Raw genomic sequence first — 23,342 nt, 5'->3', positions numbered from 1 at the left:
CGGTTATTTATGAGTACCTGGCGGGAACTCGTTTCGAATTTTCGAGCGCAGGGTGGTCCTGCGTCGTGGATTCTTTCTCACAGCGAGCGGATCCCTCGGACTTGTTGCGTGTCCCGTGATTTGTAGATTCGTGACAAACTTTCGTAAAAATGAGACGGAATTCTTTCCTTACCCCGTGATCCATGCTTCGTGATACATCGACGGGGACATGGAAGGAAATGGTATCGGAAATGGATGGTGATTTATTCGATCTCAACGTTAAAATATTAAACGTCAAAATTTTAAAAAGTTGTTTACGCTTCCGATACTAAATACGCGATCCGATATTCGTTTATTTCTTCGCGATACACTCTTGCTTTTCCCCCCGTCGGGTCAAAGTATCCATTTTTCAAGTTCTTAAGTTAAGCCAAGTTGAACAGCCCGTTCGTTTACGACGTCAAGTGCATAAATTCTTGAGATGTTTCTTGCGCGTCCACCGCTCCTTCCTTCTCCCCTCCCCCCTTTTTTTTTTCGCATGACAAATGCGTTTCTCGAAATGTTTCATTAATCCTTGGGCGTGTGGGATTAAGAGAAGTATTCAAGAATTAACGTTTTATACTCGAGAAAAAACGCCCCCTTTTTTCCCTGTTGTAACTTTCCTTTCCTGTAACTCTACTCCTTCGAAACTCTTGGAAAACGGTTCCAAGTTGGTTGGTCGTTGAAACAGTCGGATCCGAATCATTTTGACGAGTGTTGGAGGAAGTGTCGAGTTTTATTAGCACCTGGTAAACCGTCCGTTCGATAACATCCGATGATTATTCGATCGGTGTTATCCGCGTTGCACTTGCAGTTTACAGAGTGCCGGCCGTGTTTCTCGGCGGGCGACCGCGGTTCCCCAAGATTATGCGCTTGTCTCGCGATAGCGCGTGCCATTGTTCCCGATCTGTTTGCAGCGATCTGACGTCAACAGTGCCCCCACGCCACGCGAGAACCATAGCTGCTTCCATTTCTTCAAAAGCGAAAGACGAATTGCCTCGTCTCTCTTTGAAGAGAAATATCGTGATAATTGAAACGAGAATTTTAGAATTTCTTTTTAGAAAATTTTTTTCGAGGAAGAAAGGAATCGCGGGGACGCGAGAAACATTTGCAAGTCGAATTTTTCGATGGCGCGGGCTCTCGTTAAACGTTGGCGTTAAACGAGCGACCGAGCAACTTTTCTGCTTCGTTTCTTATCTCTCCACGTGGCGTCGCAAAGTACCGGGAACGGCTCTAATTACTACGCGTTCCCCGTATTTCGAAACGGATCTCCATTCTCGTCCGAAAAGAAATTATCCTCTCTCGAGCTCGTCGTGCCCTTTCCTTTTTGACGTACTCGAAAGGATTGATTCTAACGAGATAGCGGAGCTTCTTTCTTCCCTCTCTCGCGAATAATATTGGAAGAATATTGATCCAGAAAAACGTTTGAAAAAGAGATTTTTCGAAAACGATCTCCTCTCTAGGCCCAAGTTTTCTCGGCCCATCGACTCTCCAATTCCACTCGACTGTGTACACAACCCGTTTCACACGTTTTACAACCGCGTTCCACGCCTTTTTATCGCACCCGACTTCTTTCTCCATCGAAAGACGTCCTCCAATATTCCCACAAGAAACCCGAGGACGGCGCACAACAAGGTTTCGACGGTTGGAAGGGCATCGTATCGCCAAGAGATTTTCCTCGGTGAAGAAGAAAGAATGCGCGTGAAGAGAGAACGTGGCGAAGTGGGTCACTGTTGGGGAGAGATGTACACACGAAGAGGGATTCTCGATTCTCTCCGCCCGTTGCACGCTCGAGCGATAGCGGTGAACGACGTTGGACAAACGAGCGGGGAAGGCAACACGAAGGGAAGTGGACAAGAGGGAACGGAGAACGAGAAGGATGAACCGTTATAAGCGTGTACGAAACCGTGCACGCATCGATCGTGCGCACGGTAATCCTTCGCTCCACGCGATTAATCCGAATAAATTGCCGATATTCCTCGATATTTTCGCCAATAATAATCTTGTTTGAATACAATTTTTACAGATCATCGTTCGTTTTCTTCTTCTTTCAAAACACGATTCCATAAAATCGTGGAATTTCGACCACAGGTGAATCCTTTGCGTTGCGATTAATTCGGATAAATTGTCGATATTCCTCGATATTTTCGTCAATAATAATCCTCTTTGAATACAATTTTTATCGATCGAAAGAATTACAAGTCGTTCAGGATGTATATACGCTTCGTTCTTCATTTCTTCTTCTTCTTTCAAAAACACGATTCCAAAGGTGAATCCTCGCTGGGACGAGATAATAAATTTCGGAATCACGAAGCGGAGGTGCTCGTGAATTGTTTGAATTTCCATTACCGCGTTGGAGACCAGTCGAGATGGAGAAAGAAGGAAGGAGGAGTGTCTCGTCTGGCGATTTTTAATCGATCGGATCCGTGCACGCCTCGAGATTCTCGCGTATGGGAATAATCCCGACTCGACTCGCACGTTGGAGTAAAAAAAGCTTGGTCACACGGGGTCGTGGACGAGGATCTCTTGCGTCACGGGACCCCGTAAAGGGGCCACGTATGGCGGCCAAATATGGCCAGGAATCTTACCAAACATTGATCGAGAGCGAGAGGGGGCATCTCGCTCGTTTCCAAATCGAGCCAAAACAATTCGAGGAATCGCTCCTTGCTCACCATTTACATTTTTTTTTTTTTTTTACATTCGACCTCTGATCGAGAACGGGAGGAAAATCACGCCAATCGATCGATCACGCTCTCGACAAAAATTGTACATAAATCCACTCGAGGTCAAGACATTTTAATCTCGTGAATAATTCTGCATATGTTAAAATCCTCGATTTTAACGGGATAAATTACGCGTTAAATAATTAATTTTCATCGATTTTTTCAAGCGATATTTCTCTCCCCTCTTCCCATACTTAAAAAAGAAGATAAATAGTCGACACTTTCGGATCTCTTCTTCGTTTCGTTTCGTTTCGTTTCGAGGCGAAGCAAATTTATTGGCTACGAAGATATCGATCGATCGATCGATGGAATAAAATTGGAATTTTCGTTGGAAGGTAAGTTCACCTTGGCTCGAGCTACGATCCGTTTGACCGTGTTATCGAGCGCTGCCTAAACGGACTGCATCATCGTTCGGTCACGTTTCAGAGCGCTCAATAACGCTCGAAAGCGTACAGCGATTGTTTCCTGGCCGTGTCGTGACTGGACTGTCGTTACAAATCAAATTTTACAATCTTAACGCGATGTGTATAACGCGGGACAATGTCGGTGCATTAAAGTGAAAGGAACGAGTAATTGTTTCGCGGATATTTCTCCTCCCGTTTTAAAACTTGCCTCTCCTCAACGGGATCCACGAATCGAATCGAGAAAGATTAGATATCGAAATGGAGAGAGAGAGAGAGAGAGAGAGAGATAGGTGACGTAGATAAATCGTTGGATGTCGCAACGCTCGAAAGGGATACTTTTATCGATATATTAAAATGGCCGTCGTGGTCGTTGTCTCGCAGATCGAACCGGAAGCAAAGTTCGCTCTTCCGTTTCTCCTCCTCGCGCTTCTCGATTCCTTTCGCATACGCGCACGTGGAAGCTCGTTGGAGGAGCCGTTTTCTGCAGCTCGATACCAACGAGGGAGAGTTCGCGGCTCACGTTCCACTCGACTTCCGCTCGCAGAAAGCACGTGTGCGCCTCGTCTTTCCGCCTCGTAATCGCTTCCATCACTTACGATATCGATCGAAATCCATTCCCTCGTTGATCCATGCTTTTCGATCGGTATTCGGAAAGGAATCGATATCGAAGAAATTATCGCTTTGCGCGATAATTGTAAAACGATAACGATAGCTTGGAGGAATTTTTCAATCGAATCGTAGGATCATCCGATTATTTTCTTTCTGGGAATTAAGAGTTTATTTCCAAGAGTCCGTCGATCGAAGAACAAGAAAAAAAAAAATAAATAAACACGTGGAATTGAATTGGAGTATTATCTTAGAGAGTGGAAAAAGTTTGCTGGAAAATATATACTTGGATTGAAGATTCCGTGCGAATAGACACGAACGCGTCGTTCAACTTTGACCACCCCGATAAAAGCGAAAACTTTATCGGGCTCTGAAACTGTCTTACCGTGCTTACAACTCGATACCCACGAACCCACGTTTCTCCAACTTTGGCCGAATCGTCCCCTGGAACTCGTCTCGAAAAAAAAATGGACCGATTCTATCCTTCCAACTTCTTTCTCCACGATATATACATAGGCTACGGCTCGGATTCGATCGTTCCGTTTCGTTCGCACACGGATCGATTATTCAGAGGCCGTGAAACGGCGGAATCGACTCGCCTCGATGATCCTTCTCGCTTCGTCGAGGAGGAACGCTCCAAACTGTGTACCATTCCGGCACGGTGCACGTGTACGCACACACGCGTGTTTGCCGGGGATACATAGAGAGATCGGTGCCCTCGAGTAATCCCATCGACCGCGCCACGCCATTTCCGCGATATCCTATATATCTAGATTTCCCGTGCGTGCCACCCCTGCGTGTATCGTACGTAAGTCAGCCTCGTCTCAAGCCTTGCTTTCGATTCCACCCGTGATAATAACGAATGGATTGTCCGCTCGAAATCGATTATTTAACATTATTTTTCCAACGCGTTTCTAAATATCCCCCCGCGACGGAGATAGCAGACTCGGCGGGAAGGGTTTTGCTCTTTTTCGCCGAAACCGAAATAAACTTGGCCCGTCAACTCTCGGTCCCCGAGAAACTTCAGTCCCCGTCTAAACTTTCACCGAGCTTAACCGGGAGGAGGAGGAGGAGGTAGAACTCGAGCGTGGAATTTCTAATTCGCAGTAAATCAATATTCTCTTGACGAGTCGTAGGTTGTTAAGCAAGCAGGTAAGCGAGTAAATCAATATTCCTGGATAAACCGGAACTCGATCTTTCCGCGTTTTCCGCTCGACCAAAGTCGAAAGAAACCGCAGAGATCGGATCAACTCTCGCGCAGACGGATAGTTTAGTTTTAGGTTTAGCTGAGAAGGAAAGTTTCGTTAAAACTTCTTCTCCGTCCGGATCGGCACGTTATTAACCCACTACGGGCGATTATAGTCGCTCTGCGAAAGATGCCGTACGATACGATCAGTTGTTTGCACTTCGAGTGGAAATGTAGCGTCGATATTTTGTTTTTACCATCAATTTTCTTGTCAATGAAGGCAACGATCTTTCTCGTTTTTGGCGTCGAGATATACGTTGATCGGCGTGGATCAGGCGTGAAGAATTTTCATTTTCGGTTGGCGACTTCGAAGCACCGGGCCTCAAAACGAGTGCGCGAAACGCACTCAAGAGACGAGGGAAGAAGCGAAGGAGGATTCGAAACGCGAGTACTAGACGTTGATACACGGCCTAATAGAAATATCGATCCTCAGGGTCGATGCACTTTACGCCGCGTTCGAGCGTTTAGCCACTTCGCTTCTCGACGAGCGGCGAATCGCTTTTAATCGCTGCAACCGATTTTCACTTTCTTTCGCAAGAAAAATTTTCTCAAGAAACTCGAGGATAGTAGTAGTGGAGGATAGTTTGAGGATTGAATATTCTTGGAAACGAGTCTTGCCCGGTCTTTTTGTATTCCTTGAATGCGTTGATCGGCGAAAGAATAGAAAAATGGGTAGGGCGCGTATCGAGCGGATACTCGACGTCGAGTCCGATCGAAATCCTATATTTAGAAAGAACTGTGGAGAGAACTGTCGGTACTTTAAGCGCCGGCAGTCGTCCACGTACGAGTTGGCTATTCCCGTATTCTGCCCTCCACGCTTGCCTCTTCGTTTTTCGTCTGGCGCGCTGTGTCCTCGCTCGCCGCCTCCTTCTCGATTCTCTCTTCTTCCTTTTGTCTCGACGTCCTCTCTCCTCTATACGCGTAGAATTTTTGCCCACCGAAATCGCTTCATCCTCGTCGCCCAACTTTTCCTTCCACCCGAATCTTTCCGCCGGAATTGGCGCGACACGGATGATTTTCCTTGTTTATCGCGCGTCCATTCGTCGAATTCGAACGTGGATTCGTTCCACGATGCGATTACGAAGGGAGCGGGCGAGAGTTTTGCTTTTCCTCCCGTTTTCCCTCCAATTGCAACTTCTCTTGGAAATTCGTCGTTGACCAGAACGAACGAACTTGCGAACTCGAACAAAGAATTCAGTCATTCGTCGTCGCCAGAACGATACGTACGTGGTTGCAAGCCACGCATACATACGTTCTCGTGTAATGTCCCTCCTCGCCGAATTCACCTCCCTCTGAAAACTTGCACGCGGCGCAGTTGGACACGTTTTTCATTTACGAAGGCAATTTTAAAAATTTTTTTTTGCGCCCAACGATCGTTAAAATCGTCACGATCTTTCGAACGATTTCCAGGCGTGGCAAAAGATAGACGCGGGCTAGATAAAAATAATTTTCCAACAACGCGTTATCGAACCCAGAGACAATTTTTCAAAATATTCGACGAGTGGATTGATTTTGACGGACGAGCATACATCATTTCAACGATATACAGAAAAATCGGCGGATGCATTTTGCGAAGAATGGGTGCGTGGGCGTGGATCGATCTGCTTCCACTCGTGAGTCATGGCAACGTTGATCGCGAGACGATTCTCGATCAATCGAGAACTAATTCGCGTTCTTTGCCGATATTCCGTTCACGGTCACGTGCGTGCAACGATACAACAATCCAGGATTGGCCAGGCGAGAATCGATCGCAACGTGGCTCACCTTTGAAAAGGGAGAGAGAGAGAGAGAGATATTGTGCCGCTCGATGAACTTGATTAAAAAAAAACTTGACGAAGATCGCCGAGAATCGTAAGAATAAAACGTTTGGATTTACAATTTTGTTCCAACCGATTATTTTAACAAGTTGTGGGAGAAGAAGAAGAAGAAGAAGAAAGATGGCGCGTACAACGAATATGAAATCGTATACGCGAAACAGGATACTCGTGTTTCAAACGTTATTCGCGACAAAAATACGCGATACGATATTTGACGTCACCTCGAGCATGGCGTACACGCGTTATTACGGAACAGTCGGGGGCATTCATTCGTTACAGATACGCGTCGGCTTATCAACCGGAGGGAAAGTTGAATGAGATTGCGGGTAAAATTCCCCTTACTTTTTATTAAACGTGGATCATCGATCTCCTCCTCCTCGTCGAATGGCGAACGAATTTTGTGGAGGAACGCGAACCGAAAGGGTTCGACCACGCGGCAAAATAACGAGGCGCGATGAATGAAAATTTTCCCCTCCTCTTCCTATTTATTCCTCTTCTGTTTCGGACATTCGTTCGCAACCACACGTACGATCGAAAAGGGGATGCAAGTTTGCTCGATGTGAAAAAAAACGATGGACTCGTTTTCCGGGGAATAGAATAAAAATTCGATTGGCCGGAGAGAAAGAGGACGATCGAAGGTGTACGAAAGCGAGGTAGCGTAACTTGGAAGCTCCCCCGTTTCCTTTCGTCGCTTCGTTTTCTCCTGGTCGTCGTCTCGTTTCAACCACACAGCCACACCGCCTCTTCTTCCTTTTGTGGCGCGAATCGAAACGTCGCGTTGCGCTCGACCTCGACGGAGGATGATCTCGAGAGAGAAAGGAGAGGCGAGAGGAATGGTGATAATGCGAGGGAGGGAAGAGAGGAAGGTGAGGGAATGGAAAAAATATATATACACATTGTATATATACGAGAATAAAGGAATTGGAATCTTGCGCAGGCGGTGAAAAGAAAATGAAGGGAGGGAGATCTGTTTTAACGCCTGTTTCTTCTTCTCTCCTCGTCGAGTTAGCCGAGAACGTGGCAATATCTCGTAATAAAATCTGTTCGATGGTCCCTTCTTCGATGGATCGGCGAGAAAAGAAGGGAAAAACAAGCGGAGCGGAATAAATAAGGCGTATGAAGCGACAGACACGCGGGAGCGTGATTAATTCGTCGTCGTTTGATTTATTCAAATTACTCGTTTCCCTTTGTAATGACTGGCTGGCTCGGTAAGAGGAGCGATAGAGAGAGCGATAGGGAGAGATAGGGGAGAGATGATCCTCCGAACGGACGATGCGACGATGGAACCAACTTTGGAACCGTTAAACATATTTTCCATTCATAACCCGGCCGCTCTCCTCTTTCTCCTCTTTCCCCTCTTGTTTTCGAGTCAGCGATCCAGCGTGCGTAAGAGAAGCATCCCACCAACGTTCCACCAACTCTTGGCGGAAAAAAAAGAAGAGGAAAAAGAAAAAGGAAAAAGGAAGAGGAGAGGGAAGAAGAAACACATGCGCATCCGGTTCGTAATCGACGGATCGACGGGAGAGGAGTCGTATAAATAGAGATAGTGACGGGCCGCATCTTCGATGGCTTTGGTAATTTTTGTCGAGCGGATGTAAATTGGTGAGCGTGCAAAGGTAATACGGGACGAGAAACATCGATGGGAGTTGGATCGATGTCCGCAACGACTCGAGTTTCGTTGACGGATGGTTGGCGCGTCGCGTGACGATCGGATATTATGAGGATTGGAACGGATGACACGTCGATGACAGCGTCTCGGTCGCTCAGAACTCGATTCCTCCGCGTAGGCAAATATTTTAACGAGGCGATCGCGCGGAATTTCGCGCGACAATGGCCGCTCGAATTGTAAACGACAGCTGCGCTCGATCAACGACTCAACGTCGCACCGATCAATTTCCATTTTAATTCGGATAAAATTTTCTTTGGAACGAAGAATCGATCGCGATTAGAAAAATTCGATACGTTGTCGTAATTCGTTCGATGTTCGTTCGAGAGAGAATTATTTTGAATCAATTTGAAAACAAAGCCAGTTGGAATTCGATTCCGCAAAGTTCAGCGATACTGTCTGTTCCCTGTTCGTGTTTACCCTATTCCCGACGTCTCGAGGAAATCCTCGAATTGTAGGTAGGACGGTAGCTGTTGGAAATCGAAATCGAAGAGGTGTTATTATATTTGGTATCGCCACGGGCGAAGGTACACGGTTTATACGTATAGCGAGTACCGTTCCGGTCGCATCTCGGCCAGGAATGGTTGTACGGAATGGCCCCGGTTCCTTTCCTTTCGTTTATTTTTACCGACTTACGCTGGTCGGGCCACGCATCGTGCCTTCTTATTGAGACGTTGACGTCCGCCACGTGGGCAGATTGGGGATCGCGATATATATATATTCCCGACTCGATCGAGAACCCGTCGAAATGTCGAGGCCTTCCAAGCCTCCGATCCTTTTTATCGATATATCGGTTTATTTACGATGGAATCGAATCGTGGGCATAAAACGACCCAACAAAATTATGCGATGTATCCGTGAAACGAATCGTCAACGTGGTTTGAAACGCGATTTAAATTTAATACGAAAGCGTAATAAATTTACCAAGTAACAAATATATAAGAAGTGGTAATAATCCGTTCGCGGGATCGAGAAACGACTCGAATCGAGTCCGTTCTGTTTCCAATCCGTGGAAGAAGATTTTTCAAACCCGTTCCAACAATTTTTAACCTCGCCGCAATCGTTCGAAGAACCGATGCTCCCCGAATATTTCTCCTCCTCGGACAGATCGTGTGGGGAAAATTACGAGAAATGAATTAACTCTTAACTGCGGTAGAATCGCAGCTTATAACCACCCACTCGTGTCACCGACGCGAGTGTGGTCCTCGTCGCGTTTCACCGGGCGAAACTTTCACCCGGAACGACAACTCGCGAACGATCTTCTCGATCCCCGAGAAAGTTGTCGCGAGAATCAACTCCCTTCGAGCATGGGGGAAAAACCGAAACGGATTGGAACGGAAGGGAACGAGTAAATCGCGATACCTGGATCGACGAGGATCGATCGATCGAATCGCGTGGTCGTGTCGCATCCCCTCGAGAGTGGGTATCGAGATTAGTTTCGAACCTCGACTGCTCCCGTTTTTTTTTTTTTTTTTGCCCAACCCGTTGCTTTTCTCAATTATTAAACGTCTCCGCGTTTCGCGCGGAACTTGTCCTGTAATCCAGGAGGGGAGCCTGTTGTATCGCTTTCATCCCCGTCCTCCTCGTGAATGGAATCCTCCGTGAAGGATATGGATTCGTCTCTCGTTCGTTATTCACATCCACTCCCTTTACGAGGAAACCGAGGACAAACAAGCTTGAAATTGGCATCCCGATGGACGCGCGACTCAGACGGCTCGTTTGCTCGATGCTCCTCGATAAAACGTTGCCCAACATGCCGGCGCAAGCTTATCGTTTTTTAACCTTTTGGATCGATCTTTGCCACGATGAAACGTCGGCAAATCGATGATCGACGGTGATCGGCGAGCGAGCGTTTCTCTCGGCAAGTGTGCGTCGAAGAAGAAAGGGAAAAAAAAAGGAGAAATCACGATGCTCGTATTCGTATTCGAGGGAAGGGATTTAAAAGGCCGTGTCAGATGGGCACGCGTGCAATTCGATCTACACGCGTGTGTAAATAAATGCGAGCGTGGATGCTGAGATGGATAGGAATCGATATCGCTTGACTTTATCCGCCGGTCGAACCGTTGGACGCCCTCCATCTCCGTCCATCGATCTCCCCATCGTCGTCCGTCGTCGTCGGTGTAGGGGCTCGGATTACCTTGCCGGGATGCGGAACGAATCGCAAATATGCGCGATTTAAGGAAGCGGGATCCTCGAAAGGTAAACACGGAGGAGGATTCGAACGTGGAAGGAATTTTTCGAATTTATTCTTTTTCCCTCGATCGTATATGTCATGATCGGATTCTCTCTTCGTTGAGCAAACAGGCCGAGCTTATTTTTCGACACGAAAAGCAAATTTCCCGGAAGATGGCGACATCTCGAGCGTCCATCGCAGGTCGCAGATCAAAACGAAGTGGACGTTAACAGCGATCAATGGTGTCGCGTCTCGTTGGATTTCGAGTTTGCGGTCACCGTACGCATGCGTTAGAAACGGGGCCGGAAGATCGAAACCGATCGGTGGCTCTCGAGACTCGGCCACGAGAGAAATCTGTTGCTCTTTGATTCCCCCTCTCCATATATATTTATTGGATTATCCTCGCGTTCCGTTCTCCTTTCCTCGTCCTTAATTAGATTTTAACCGGTTGATGGATCGTTGAAAGTATTTTTTTTTTTTTTCCCCTCCCCCTCTTCCCCTTCTCTCATCGTTCTCCAACGTTTTCCAACGTTTTCGAACGAGGCGAGAATAGTGGCGGAATTTTCGGATCGGATAATCACGGGCTCCGTGACCGTGACCGTGATGCGTCTCGAGCGTTTTTCTCGATCCCTCTTGGGGGGATCGATTTCTTCGCGAGTAACTCTTCGTTGAAACGGGATACTTGCCGCCACTGAATACCGTGTAAATTGGCGGCTTCACGCACGATCAGGTTTCGCGCGGACGAGCGATGGAACACATGTCGAACAAACGATTGCCGAGCTACCGGTAATTACCGATCGCCGGTGTAATTGTTCGTCACGGTGCTTATTTGGAGAAAGTCGATTTTACGCGAAAGGGAAACGTCGATCAAACAACTCGAGGGGGTTCGATCGATCTCTCCTTGGATCTATTTTTCGATCGAAATCGGATGTGGGAAAAAGTGGGAAGAATTTCCACGTTCGCGTGAAATTTCATAATAATCGAAAGTTTGAGTTTGAGCTTGGACGAGATTAGATCGATGTTACGCGTGGCGATGGGGAGGGAAAAAAAAAAAAGAGATTAAATTAAAAAGCAGCGCACACTCGATATCGTCCTACTCGCTTTCGCGCGGAGAAACATTTCGACGGGTTTTGCGGTGCGTCGCATACATAATAAAAAGTACGTTTATTAAAATAAGAGAGGATAGACGGGTGGTGGGATTTTTCTGAACAATTTTAAAACGCGTGTTTCAACGTTTCGAGGACCACTTTTAAAAGTTTTATTTCACGGTTTGGCAAAAATAGCTTTCGAAAATCTCGTTTCACCGCGAACACCGTTCATCGAAACGCATTCGGATGCAGGAGGATGAGACGCGAGAATCGATAACGTCGCGTGTTTTCGCGCCTGCTTCGTCCTTCGGAAAATCTTCGATTTAGAATATTCCAGGCGTTTGCCAGAATTTCCGTACACATATCACGCGTGCGAAGAAAGAAATTTAATTCTTTGAAACGAAAACGCAAGACGTCGGAGAATAAATTAATTTCCGTAGCAAAATGATTGTTACATTGGTCGAAACGTGCATTTCCATAATTGAAAATGTTGTGTCGCGCTAAATTTCAACTTGGACAACAAGAAGAGGGCGCTGTTAAATCGTATTTTAACATGCCTAGGAGGCGTGTTCGAACCAGAAAGCTGTGCAGTATCGTGTATCGTGTATATACCCGAAAAGCGCTTCTACCCTTCCTATTAAATTACCCTCCCTCCGAATATGACTTCTCCCCTTTGAACTTTCATCCTTCTGATCTTTAACGTATCACACGCACGCATATAACTGAAAAAATGGAACAGAACGGAAAAACATCTTCTCGTCGATTCGTTTTATTTCGAGAGGAAAGAAGAAGCGGCCACTCTTTGCCGCTCTTTCCACGCCTAAGTTACACGCACAATACTTGCGCAACGAACCACGTACGTCGATGTAGCGGTAAGCCTCCCTAAGCCAGATCGTTACATTATTAATCGGGCAAATCGATATCTCTCCGGCCTGCGTTCCGTTCTATGCACGGTTTCATCGAACGGCAAAAACCTTGCGAGGAGAGCAAAGTCTTTCCTTCCTCTTCGATACACGATCGAGTGGAGGACGGCATTCGAAACGACTTTTTGTGAAAATTCCACGCGCGCGGGTTAATTGGAGGACAAGGGCAAGAGCAGCACAGCATGTGACGCATTCTTTCCTCGCTTCGATAACGATTGTTTTAACATTCACGTTGATATCGCGACACCGTAACGTAACGAACAGAAAATTTACACCTCGCGCCTGTTGATAAAATACTCGCGACACCGTACGAGTCGTGTAACAAAACCTTGCAAGGACATCCACCGCAGCCTTTGCGATAAACTCGTTTCTCTCTCATCCCGCTACACGGTAATTACCTGCGAATCAGGATTATTGCGTCGAATGGAATGCAATAACGTTTCGGGGGGAGAGAGAAGAGGCGCGAATAATCCTCGCCGTTCGCGCATTCAACGCTGTTGCGTTTCAATGGAGATACACTTTGAACCGAGCGAAAGAAAATCAACGGCGAGTACTTATTGTACGCCGATACGAGCGAAAGTTGTGAATTAAATTTTGTTACAACGCGCAATTTGTTACTCGCCACTTTGGTTATTTACGATCCCCGCGCGGGGAGAGCCTCGGTTGAAATACGACCATGCTCGTCGTATACGGATATTACCCGCTCTGAATATTAAATACGAATCGCGAAAAAAAGAAGTGGAAAGGTCGCGTGGGAGTTTTTTTCTTTCTCTTTTTTTTTTTGCGGCAAAAAACGCGCTTCTAATATCGCGCTCCAGTGACGCGAGAGATATTTCTTTTTTTTTTATTAGCGCATCGAGTGAACAGATCGAAGGGGAAAAGTCTCGCGTTCAAAATTCAATTTTACCATATTTTACTAGTTTATTTATATAATTATCCCATCGATCCATCGATCCATTATCGTCGTCGATATTCTTCGGATTAACGGGCGAGAATACGATCTCGATGTTGAGTTTAATAATATTACGTATTTAACGTAAGATCTAATAGGTGGCGTGCAAAGTATCGAAGCAAAGTTACGAAGAGAAATTAATTTTTCATTCGTCGCACGATATATCCATAGCTACCAAACGGAAGAAACACGCTCGACGCTCTACTCAACGTTATAACGTAACGAGATACGCTTATATTTATCGATGACACATAGTCGCGCAACTTCTGTGCAAGAAATTATACCTCCCTCCCTCTTTTCTTTTCTTTTCTCTCCGACCTGTATTACGTAAAATTGTCGATCGCGAAGCCCTCGTTTCCCTCGTCGTGGACGTTATTGTATTGCGCCGTACATGCGCATAGCGTGGACCAGATCGCGTGAACGTATCGCGTGATTCATCGAATTATCGAAAATGCAGAGATCGTCACTGCTCGTGGCGAACTCTGATCGCGGATTCCGACGCTGACGCATTTCTCGCTGCAGATTTCCAGATTTTCGATTCTTCCATTGTTTCGTTGGTAAATTTTTTTTTTTTCCACTCGCCGATTCGTAAATTGGCAGATTCGTTCGAGAGGCAAAAATAGATGTACGCGATAAACAACGCGAATTACGTCGAACAATAATGGAGAATCGATTGAAATTCCCGGACGATTGTCCTTTTAACAGTTTTGTTTACGTAACGCGGAAAATTTCAGAGACAAAAGCGAGCGCTGTTGGGGCGGCGACGAAGGCGAAGAAGAAGGCGACCAGGATGGAATCTCAATGACCGCCGATCGTCTCGGTGAATTACGTCAGATCCATTTGTCATTCGGTTTGCAAAGCGGATTCCGTAGACGAGGATCGTGTTCGCGGTATTTCGAGTAATTGCGCCACGAGTAATCGCCGATAAATTCCGATTGTCGAGCCGTTTCGTTCGCCAATCCGACCCAAACAATTCCTCCCCCCCTCTTCGTATACCCACTCTGCTCTCTTTTCCTCCTCGAACGAAGAGGAAAAGAAAAATCGCGCGCGCAAAATCGTCCCTCCAAATATTCAACGACTTCGGTTCCAACCGGTTTTAAGCGACTTTGCTTTCCGTTCCTTTCCTACGTCGCGTCGATTGCGAAAACGGTTGGCGAGCGAGTGGTCGTCGATCCTCCGCGAGGAGTAAGAATTTATCACGAGCCCGTTAATCGGCGGTTAATTAGAGGCCGCCGAGTGGCGGGGAGGGCGCGTGGGCTCTCTTCCGCTTGATTTACAATCGAGGTAACGCGTCGCCTCTCCTCCGCCAGCCTACATAAAATGTTACTTAACCCCGCCCGAAGTAAATCGATTTCTGCGGTTAATTCGCCGCTATCCCGCGCCAACTTTGCATATCCCTACGTACACACGCGCGCGCGTCTCTTTCCTTCTTTCTTTCTTTCTTTCTTTCTTTTCCCTCAGAGATTCACGCTCTCGCGTCTGGTCGAACGGGAAATATCACCGATCGACCAACGGTACGCCGATCCTTGATCATCGTCGTCGATCAAACCGATCGACCGTAAGGATTTTCGTAATCGTAATCGGAACGGAAGTAATCGGTACGCTCGTTGCTATGCAATTTGAACGTAACTGGGTTAGGTCTGTAGTCGTACGTATAGCTGGAAACGTATAGTAGGAATTCGTGTCTATCGAATGTAAATTCGATTCAGAGAATTTAATCCCAATTCTCCAAACTTGGTTCTGTCGCTATCGGTTTGAACAAGCTTCGAGTAGCGGAGTAAAAATTCTTGATCGATTATAGGAAGAATTCGTTCTCTTCCCAGATTAATCCCAGAATGAAAATCGGTGGAATTAAGAATGAAGTTTTTGAAAGTATTTGCCTCTTTGCACGAGTTTGCAGTCGTTTGAAAGGTGAAGAAATGGGGGAAAATGTTCTTCGAACGCGATCGAGTTGATTTTCTATTCCGTGAAAGAAAGATTCGTTTATCGAGGATGCGATGTTTGACGAAGGAAGGACACGATTTGCGCCGGACGTGTAGCTCCTTAAAGCGGGGAAATTGATTGCCGTGACGCTGACTCGCTGACCTTGTTGCTATAATATACCTCGTAAAAAGGCGTACAGTTAGTCAGCGATGAACCGAGACGTGAATTTCTCGGGGAATACGTTTCTTCGAAGTGCGAACTGCTTGTTGCTCATTCACTTTTTATTGCAAATTGTGTTCTCCTCAAACTGGGGACGGGTATTAACAGGATGAGATTTCTTTCTTCCCGTCTTTTGTCTCCGAGAAATAATAAGCGTTATCGAGAAATTTTAAGAAACACAGGAGAGATTGAAATAATATCTACGATACATACATATGTTTCATCACGCAATCGTAAAAAGCCGTCTTAAATGTATGTACGAAGTTTATCCTCGACGCGACGACCACTTTCTTTCCAGTTTTCTTTCTTCTTCTGTCTTTCCAATTCCGATTTTTCTTTTTTCTTCTTTCGAGATGAAATCATCCCGCGCGAAGAGGGAAGTCGCGCATTCTTGGAAATTCTTCCAGTAATTCTTTCCACTCTGGCGGGCTCAAACTTCCTTCTCGAACGAATAGCAAAGCTCTGCCACTTTGAGACGTTGGTTGGAGAATATGAGGGAAAACGAGTATAACAAAACGCCACCGCGTTTTTCTATAGTTATTTTTTCGCCGAAATGGACGAAGGTTGGAGGGGGGGGGGGGCGGCGGCAAGGTGTACGCGTTTCGACGACCGAGCTTTGCGTTTCCCTCCCCTCCGAGATTGCACGCTCGCTCGCAACGAGCGAGGCGAGTCGAGGCACACTTTGATCCTCCACCAGAGGAAAGTTTTTTTCTGCCTGCTGGCATTTTTCCTCGCCGCTTCCGGTGTTTATTATCACGCGCGAACCACCATTCGAGTCACGAGACGCGAACACACCCCTTCCCTTTCGCCGTTCGTCGCCGTAAAACGTGTTATTCGCAAATGCTGCCGGCAAATTCGTTGAAAACCCGGCCAACGAAAGCGTTCAACCCTTTCGCGTGCAACCGTTCTTCAACGCAGAGAGAGAGAGAGATACCTTTTCTCTCCTCTTCGTCTTTTCGAGACTTCTTTGTTCCGGTTTGGAAAATTCGTGAAAAACGAAAAAAACGCGAATTTCTTTCGATGGAATTTCGATGGTAAAACATGGAGAGAATCTCGAGGCGCGTGGTGTAAATATATCGGTGACACGATCGTGATCGCACGTGTCGTGGAAACAGGACGTATAGGTATATCTCGTTTGCAATGTAGGAATCGATCGATGCGTCACGTCGTCGCATTCATCGTTGGATCGATTCGCGTGTCGATTCTTGGTAAAAATCATCCATCTTTCCACTCGTTTCTCTTTCTCTCTCTCTCTCTGTGACGAGAGGGAAGAAACTCGACTCGTTTGTCGTCTCGTGTCTAAAAATCTAAGTGGGTGATTCGAATCGAAATTCGCGCAGGATCGTTCGTTTCGCTGGTGAAAGCGAGAAAAAAGAAAAAGAAAAAGAAAAAAAAAAGAAAGGAAGAAGCGGAAGAAGCAACGCGTTCGCACGAACGGGCTAAGTTTGGCAATTGGAACCACTTGGCCCGAGTTCAAAAACTTTTTTACCAAGTTTTCTTTCTTGGTGGCAGCCTAGGAGGACGGTGACTAACGAGTGCGTCACGCTCCTCTTCTGCCCGCCGCAACCTGTTTTTTTCAATGTTTGCTGCGCTCGCCTTTGCTACGCGTGTGTCAGCGTCACGCGTTTATGCCTTCGCTACCGGCTTCCCCCGCCCGCTCCTTCGTATTTCATTTTTCATGCCTGCCTCGTCCTAAAGTGGGACACGACCACGACAGTTCTCGCGCGTTTCCACTTTTGCGCCCGCGTGCCTACCTTTAACCGCTCTCCTCCGCTCTGTTCCCGATTCCCCTGTGGAAAGTTTTCGTTTGATAAAATTTCGTTCGTAATAACGAAACAACCCGTGAAATAAATTCCATCCGTCCTATTCGAAAGATCCACCTTCCGTGCTTCGACTTGTCGCGAGAGTCAATCAAGAAAATAATGAGAAAAGTCGCCTCGAATTCGTATATTATCCTCCTATGCATCATCTCGGATCGTGTCGGTTCCTTTAATGCACCCGTGGTGAACAGGCGGCTAATCGCGCGATCGATGAGAGTGAAGAGTCGCGCGATCCGTTGTTCGCGATCCGTGGCCCATTAGCGGGCATTTTCGAGGGGTGCGAGATCAGGGGTTCGAATTCCGTTTCGAGTCCTCGCCCAATCTCCTTTCTTCTCCTTTCGGAACCCTCTCCTTTCCGATTGTGTCGCGCCGAGTGTCGTTGAAGGGAGCGAAGGTGGCGCGAAAGGGCTTCTTTTAGATAGGTTACAGCGAGTGGTTTTAAGCGGTGAGAATTATCGGGCGAAATGCATTCGTTTCTGTCGGGGGAGAATCGTGCTCGTCCAATGGCTTGGAATTAAAAAAGCGCGTGTTCTTGCAGAGGATAAGGAGAGCCGTCGTGGAGCTGGATTAAGGACGGACGTCATGGAGCGCTACGAGGAGGAAGGCGAGGACAGCGACAACGAGACGGACCCGGAACAACTTTTGAACGAATGGCTCGGCGAGTTGGACAGCCTGACCGTGGTGAGTAGTTTTTCTCTGGTTAATAATCGCCGTAATAATCGCCGCTACGCGATCGAATCGGTGTGGAGAAGAGGCGTCTCGTTGCCACATTGTAGTTGCCACGCCGGTCAATTGGTGTCAATTGACGTGTAATCTAAATAATAATTCGGCAGGGTCGTTTCGTTACGAAAACAAAAAAAGAAAAAAGAAAAAAGACACGACCGTTTCTACTTCTACTAAAACTTCTACTAAAGTTTCTCTAAACTATACATACGCGCAATTCCGTGAACGGCGTGTATAAATCTTGGACACAATGAGAACGAACGAGATTTCGATCTGTTCTCCGCGACGAATTCGATGTTCGCTATCGCCGTGGTCGATAACCGAGCGAACGGTTCGAAGTTCTCGAGAGCACAATGAAGGCCGCAAAGCGACAAATTGTCGACAATTGACGCGATCGCGATTCGAACTTTGCCCGACCAACTTTCCATCTCCTCGTCGCTCTCTGTTCCTTCAATTACTTTCTTCGAATTATCCGTTTAATCCGTAAAAACGTTGGAATCGTTTTCCAAATAATTCATCTTCTTCGAGGAACACGCGCGTCGACGATTAAGAGAGAGAATTTTAAAACGGGGGATGGGAATTTGGTTGGAATAAACGAAAATCACGCAGGGAAGGGAGATGGAACGGTTGCTCGTCCGTATCTCGAAGGCGGCGACGCGCGATAGATGCGAAGAGTTCACTTACTCGGAAGATAGATTAAACGTGTTCGCGAGTAGCAATCAACGATCGAAACAGTTTCTCGTAGTACTTGTACTTGGACTTGCCGTGGAAAATCGATAGCCACGCATTCCATGCTCGATCCCGTGTGCGTGCACTTTTACCCTCGCGATTCTTCGAATTCGAACGATTTAACCAGCTTTTCGAAAGCTCGAATAGCAGCGGGATTTTGTGTGCGCAAACGAGGATACGAGTTACAACGGACTTAGGGCGGTGGATAAAATGATGATGAAACGTAATGGAACAGCGTAAAGTGAGACGCGTGCATCGAAACCGTTCGATATTTCGATATTACCAGATTTAATCAATTATAATCCTGCATCACAAACTGTTCGATTAAGGCAGAATTAACAGAATTGGAATTATTCGTTGACGCTGCGCCCGATCAAACGACTAATTATTATACAAAGTGATTTCTATAATTGTAAAACGACGAGTAAGTAAGAACATTTTATCGAAAATCAAGCTATCTAGCATCGGTGAAAGTTTCTAACAAGTTTCTAACAACAATGAAAGCAACGTTATTGAACGAAACAAATAGCCCGATCGAAAGTGCAGGAAAGTATGTCGAGACGTCAATTTAATCAAGTCCGTTCGTGTTTTGCGCGCATTTATCCGTAATAATCACGGTTCGACTTTCTTATAGACGTGCTACTCTACATAGATAACGTAAAAAGAAGAAGAAGGGAAAAAAAAAAAGAAAGCTTGAAAAAGAAAAAAAAAAAAGAAGAAGAAGAAACGCCTGGAAATGTTAACGCCACGAACGATATCGGTCGCGTAAAGTTAGGTAGCGTTGCGCGTGCAACAACGCTCGTACGTACGTACGTACGTAAGGGAAGGTGTTCGATTATCTGTCTAGCGCGATGCGCGCGCCGGATCCTTCCTGTCCGAGAGCGGAAAGGTGAGAGAGCTTTTGCACTTGCACTTGGCGATGCATCGGAGGTCGGTCAAGGCGCCTGTGCACGGATCGATAACCTGGCCAACGCGGAATGGATAACGTTGCAGCGCGGTGGTCGGTGACCTCGACAGAGGCCTATTCGCAAATATTGGAGTACACGCGATTCTATCGTTAAAAATCTCGGCATTTTTTTCAATATAATCCCCTCCCCCCCCTCCCCTGCCCCCCGGATATCGGCTCGATCGATCAACGAACGGAGGCTCGATATTCGTCGCTCGTTTTCTTCCATCCGTTTGATCAATGATCGAATCGAATCGTTTCGCTTTTCTCGTCGTTTCTACGCGATACCCTTTAAAATTTGCGCGAACGTTCATCATTTCGAAAATATTCTTCTCGATAGATTGAAATTGTAGAGACGGGGTTAAAAACGAATTATACACGGTGGACAATGGTTCTATCTCTCGCTCCATGGTTTCGTTACACGTCACGTATAAGATTTCTCTCTTAGGAGCGGCGAATCGCACAATTGAATTCCGAGAATGCAGATGAAACTGCAACGATGTTAATTTGTCCTCTTGATGATGAATACAATTCTTAATTGGCATACACCAGATAACATTGTTGTTACATTTATCGTCGGGAAGAGATTAGATTTTTCTCTCTCGTTATTATTCGCTTTTATCGTGTCATTATATTGAATAAACATTTTCAATGAAAATATTAATAATAGACGCATCGTGTCGAGATATATCGGAACGTATCTCCTCGCGTGTTTGCTTCTAATTAAATTAATCTTTTTTTAATAGTATAACAAAGATAGAGAAAGAGTTTATTATTTAACGAAACGTTTCCTCCTTTAAAGAAGGAAATTTGTCTTTTTTTACAATTTACAACTTTTCCCTTCATTCCAGCGCGATCTAATATTTCAAGCTCGAATTTGATTCTCGTATATCTCGAATTATCTTCGTCGAGTATATTACCGACTCGATACAGTTCCCTGTTTTATCCATCGCCAGTAAAGTTTCAGACCTTGCGCTCGCAATGCGCTTCGGAATTTAAATACGCGCGGCGCGAATGCAGCGAGTTGAGCGAGAGATGTTACTCTAAAAAATATAAGATAATGTTAAATTAATGTTAAAACGATGAAATAACATCTTTTTTCTCCTAATAATTTTTTAAATTTCGAACGGATCGATTTAAAAAATTTCAAATTTTTAATATCGTAATCCCGATCCTCGAGAAATCAATCGTATCGTATTTCTCAGATCTCGAATTGTTTCTCATTATGTATCGTTGCATTCGTATGCGATCTTGCTGCTCATAATGGATCATTAATTAGAAATAATTACATTCGCGATTGTCCTTCGACAAGTTGGTTCAGTCCTTGACATAATAATAAAGGCAAGAATCGCGTTATACGAAACGACGAGGTATATTATATACGTGCAGCGGTAAAATAGACAAATGTCGGAGGACTTCCGGCGGCTATTAGTATGCGGGCTTCGTTGTATCCGCATCCGTGCGGCTCTTCTTAGCATTGTTAATCGACGAGAACCTTTGTCCGTCGATATTACTATATCCGGTTGTAATTCCCTACGATCTCATTGATAGAACGAAAAATTTCCTAGAATCGGTTCGCGCTCTCTTCGCTGGGAACAGATGAATAAATTTCTCCGTACGAAATTAATCGAAATGAATCGTTATATCGAATATGAAACGGATAAATTTTTAGGCCCGCATGAATATGTTTGAAGAAGGAAGAGGGGAAATTTTTTTCATTTTTTTTCAATCACGATCAATCGACCAATCGTGATCCTGATATTTGATTGGTGAAAAGCGCAATAAAAATCCTCGATTCTTCTCGACTCGAAAGGCTCGTTAATGAAATATAAATGGACGCCATTGTCCATTATCGAAAATTCAAAAGAACAAGTTGGACCATCACCTGTGGCTACCACCTGGTTTCGAGAAACGATAGATTCTCTTTTGTTAATTTTCGGCCGCGCGTTGTGCGTGAAAAGGGCAGGGAGAAAAGCGTTGGAAAAGAAGAAGACGAAAGACAGCGGAGGGAATAGGTCAGGTAGCTGTTCGATCCACGTGCCCAGTGGCAGCTGCAATTTGACGGCCCTTCTTCCTCTGCTTCCTCGACTCCCTCGTAAGGCGATCCTCTCGTTCCCCAACGAGGCTTCTGTTTTCCTCAACCGAATCGTTATTATCGGCCTCGCCTCGCGAAATCAATGCCATTTTTCTTCTTCGACTTGGGATAAGAGACGATGAATGAACTTATTCTTTGTCCGCAGCGCAGTGGCCTCGCGCAAAAGCAAGTCGAAAATAGACTGGTGATAATGATAATTTACTAATCGTGGTTAAAGTAACTGCACGAATTTCCCTGATACGAACGTTATTTTTTTTTTTTTTTTCGAATGAATAGGAAAGAAAATGAAAGGAAAACTTGTATCTAGCATCAGCCACGCGTTCTGTCTACCATCTGTTGCCCTCCTCTCCTAATCTTTTTCGAGATCTGTGAAGCGAACTGGAAATACTACTGTCGGTAGGAATTTTTAAAGATTCGTCTCTTCGAAATCTCTCCACTCCTCTGTTAAAGTTTCGAGATTACATTAAATTATCGAGGATGCGTGCATTTTGAATTCGAAGCTTCTTGTCGTCGACGATATATCTCGTTAATTTCTCCTCTTTAATTAATGGTGGAAACGATGGGCGGGGAAGGTTCGAGAAGAAGCGAGGCGCGCTCGACGCTGCTCGGGGATATCTGTATCCCCGAAACACTCTCAACACCTCGGAAACAGGCCTGTCCCGTCTCCTGCGTCGTCGTTTGGGTTGCAGCTGCCTCGTAGCTGCAGCACGTGTTCCTCTTCACGGGGGCAGGTGGTTGGCGTCGTTAAGCAATCGCCTCCCCCTCGACGAGGGCCGAGATTTGGACCGTCGTGGCACACGGTCGACCAACAGGAACAGGATCTTTTACGAGCGAGAGGGGGATATAATAATACGGGGGATAGAAGAGAGTGGTTGGTCCAGCAAGCACGAGGCAAGGAGGAAGGGAAAAGGTGTCCGGGATGAAAAGGTTGGATTGAACATCGCCGGGATATATCGAACGTATATCGAACACACGCGGATTCGAAGCGGATTTACGCGCCAGAATTAGCAAAATCTTGGCGAAAGTTCGATCACGGAACTTTGTTCATACTTTGACGAGTTATTTCGATCGAATTATGAGGAGGAGATTCTTTTTCGAGATCCGAGTAGGCGATACGTCGAGTTTGCGCCTACGTTTGTCACTATCGGTTTCACGGATCTGCTCGTGAGATTACGTGTACGTGTATTGGCTATAAATGGAAGTAGGTTGTATCGTGTAACGTAACGTAATTGGTAATGCAAGTGAGAGGTGTGCGCGAGAAGAGGATGCGTTTT

The 23,342-nt window shown here is 45.9% G+C and overlaps 1 long non-coding RNA gene across 1 annotated transcript in view; it reads left to right on the top strand.

Moving 5' to 3' along the window:
- LOC147657700 (uncharacterized) overlaps positions 1–23,342 on the top strand; it is a 46,767-nt gene that overhangs the window by 19,285 nt on the left and 4,140 nt on the right. Inside the window, exon 2 of the long non-coding RNA XR_015291887.1 lies at positions 18,114–18,256. This is a non-coding gene — a long non-coding RNA (uncharacterized LOC147657700). The remainder of the gene's footprint in view (positions 1–18,113; positions 18,257–23,342) is intronic.

Source organism: Apis florea, unplaced genomic scaffold (assembly GCF_048593485.1).
Source record: "Apis florea isolate Af1SG1 unplaced genomic scaffold, ASM4859348v1 contig_2897_pilon, whole genome shotgun sequence".
NCBI lineage: Eukaryota > Metazoa > Arthropoda > Insecta > Hymenoptera > Apidae > Apis > Apis florea.
The sequence above is the reverse complement of the archived record's forward strand: the minus strand, read 5'-3'. Positions and strand labels throughout refer to the sequence as shown.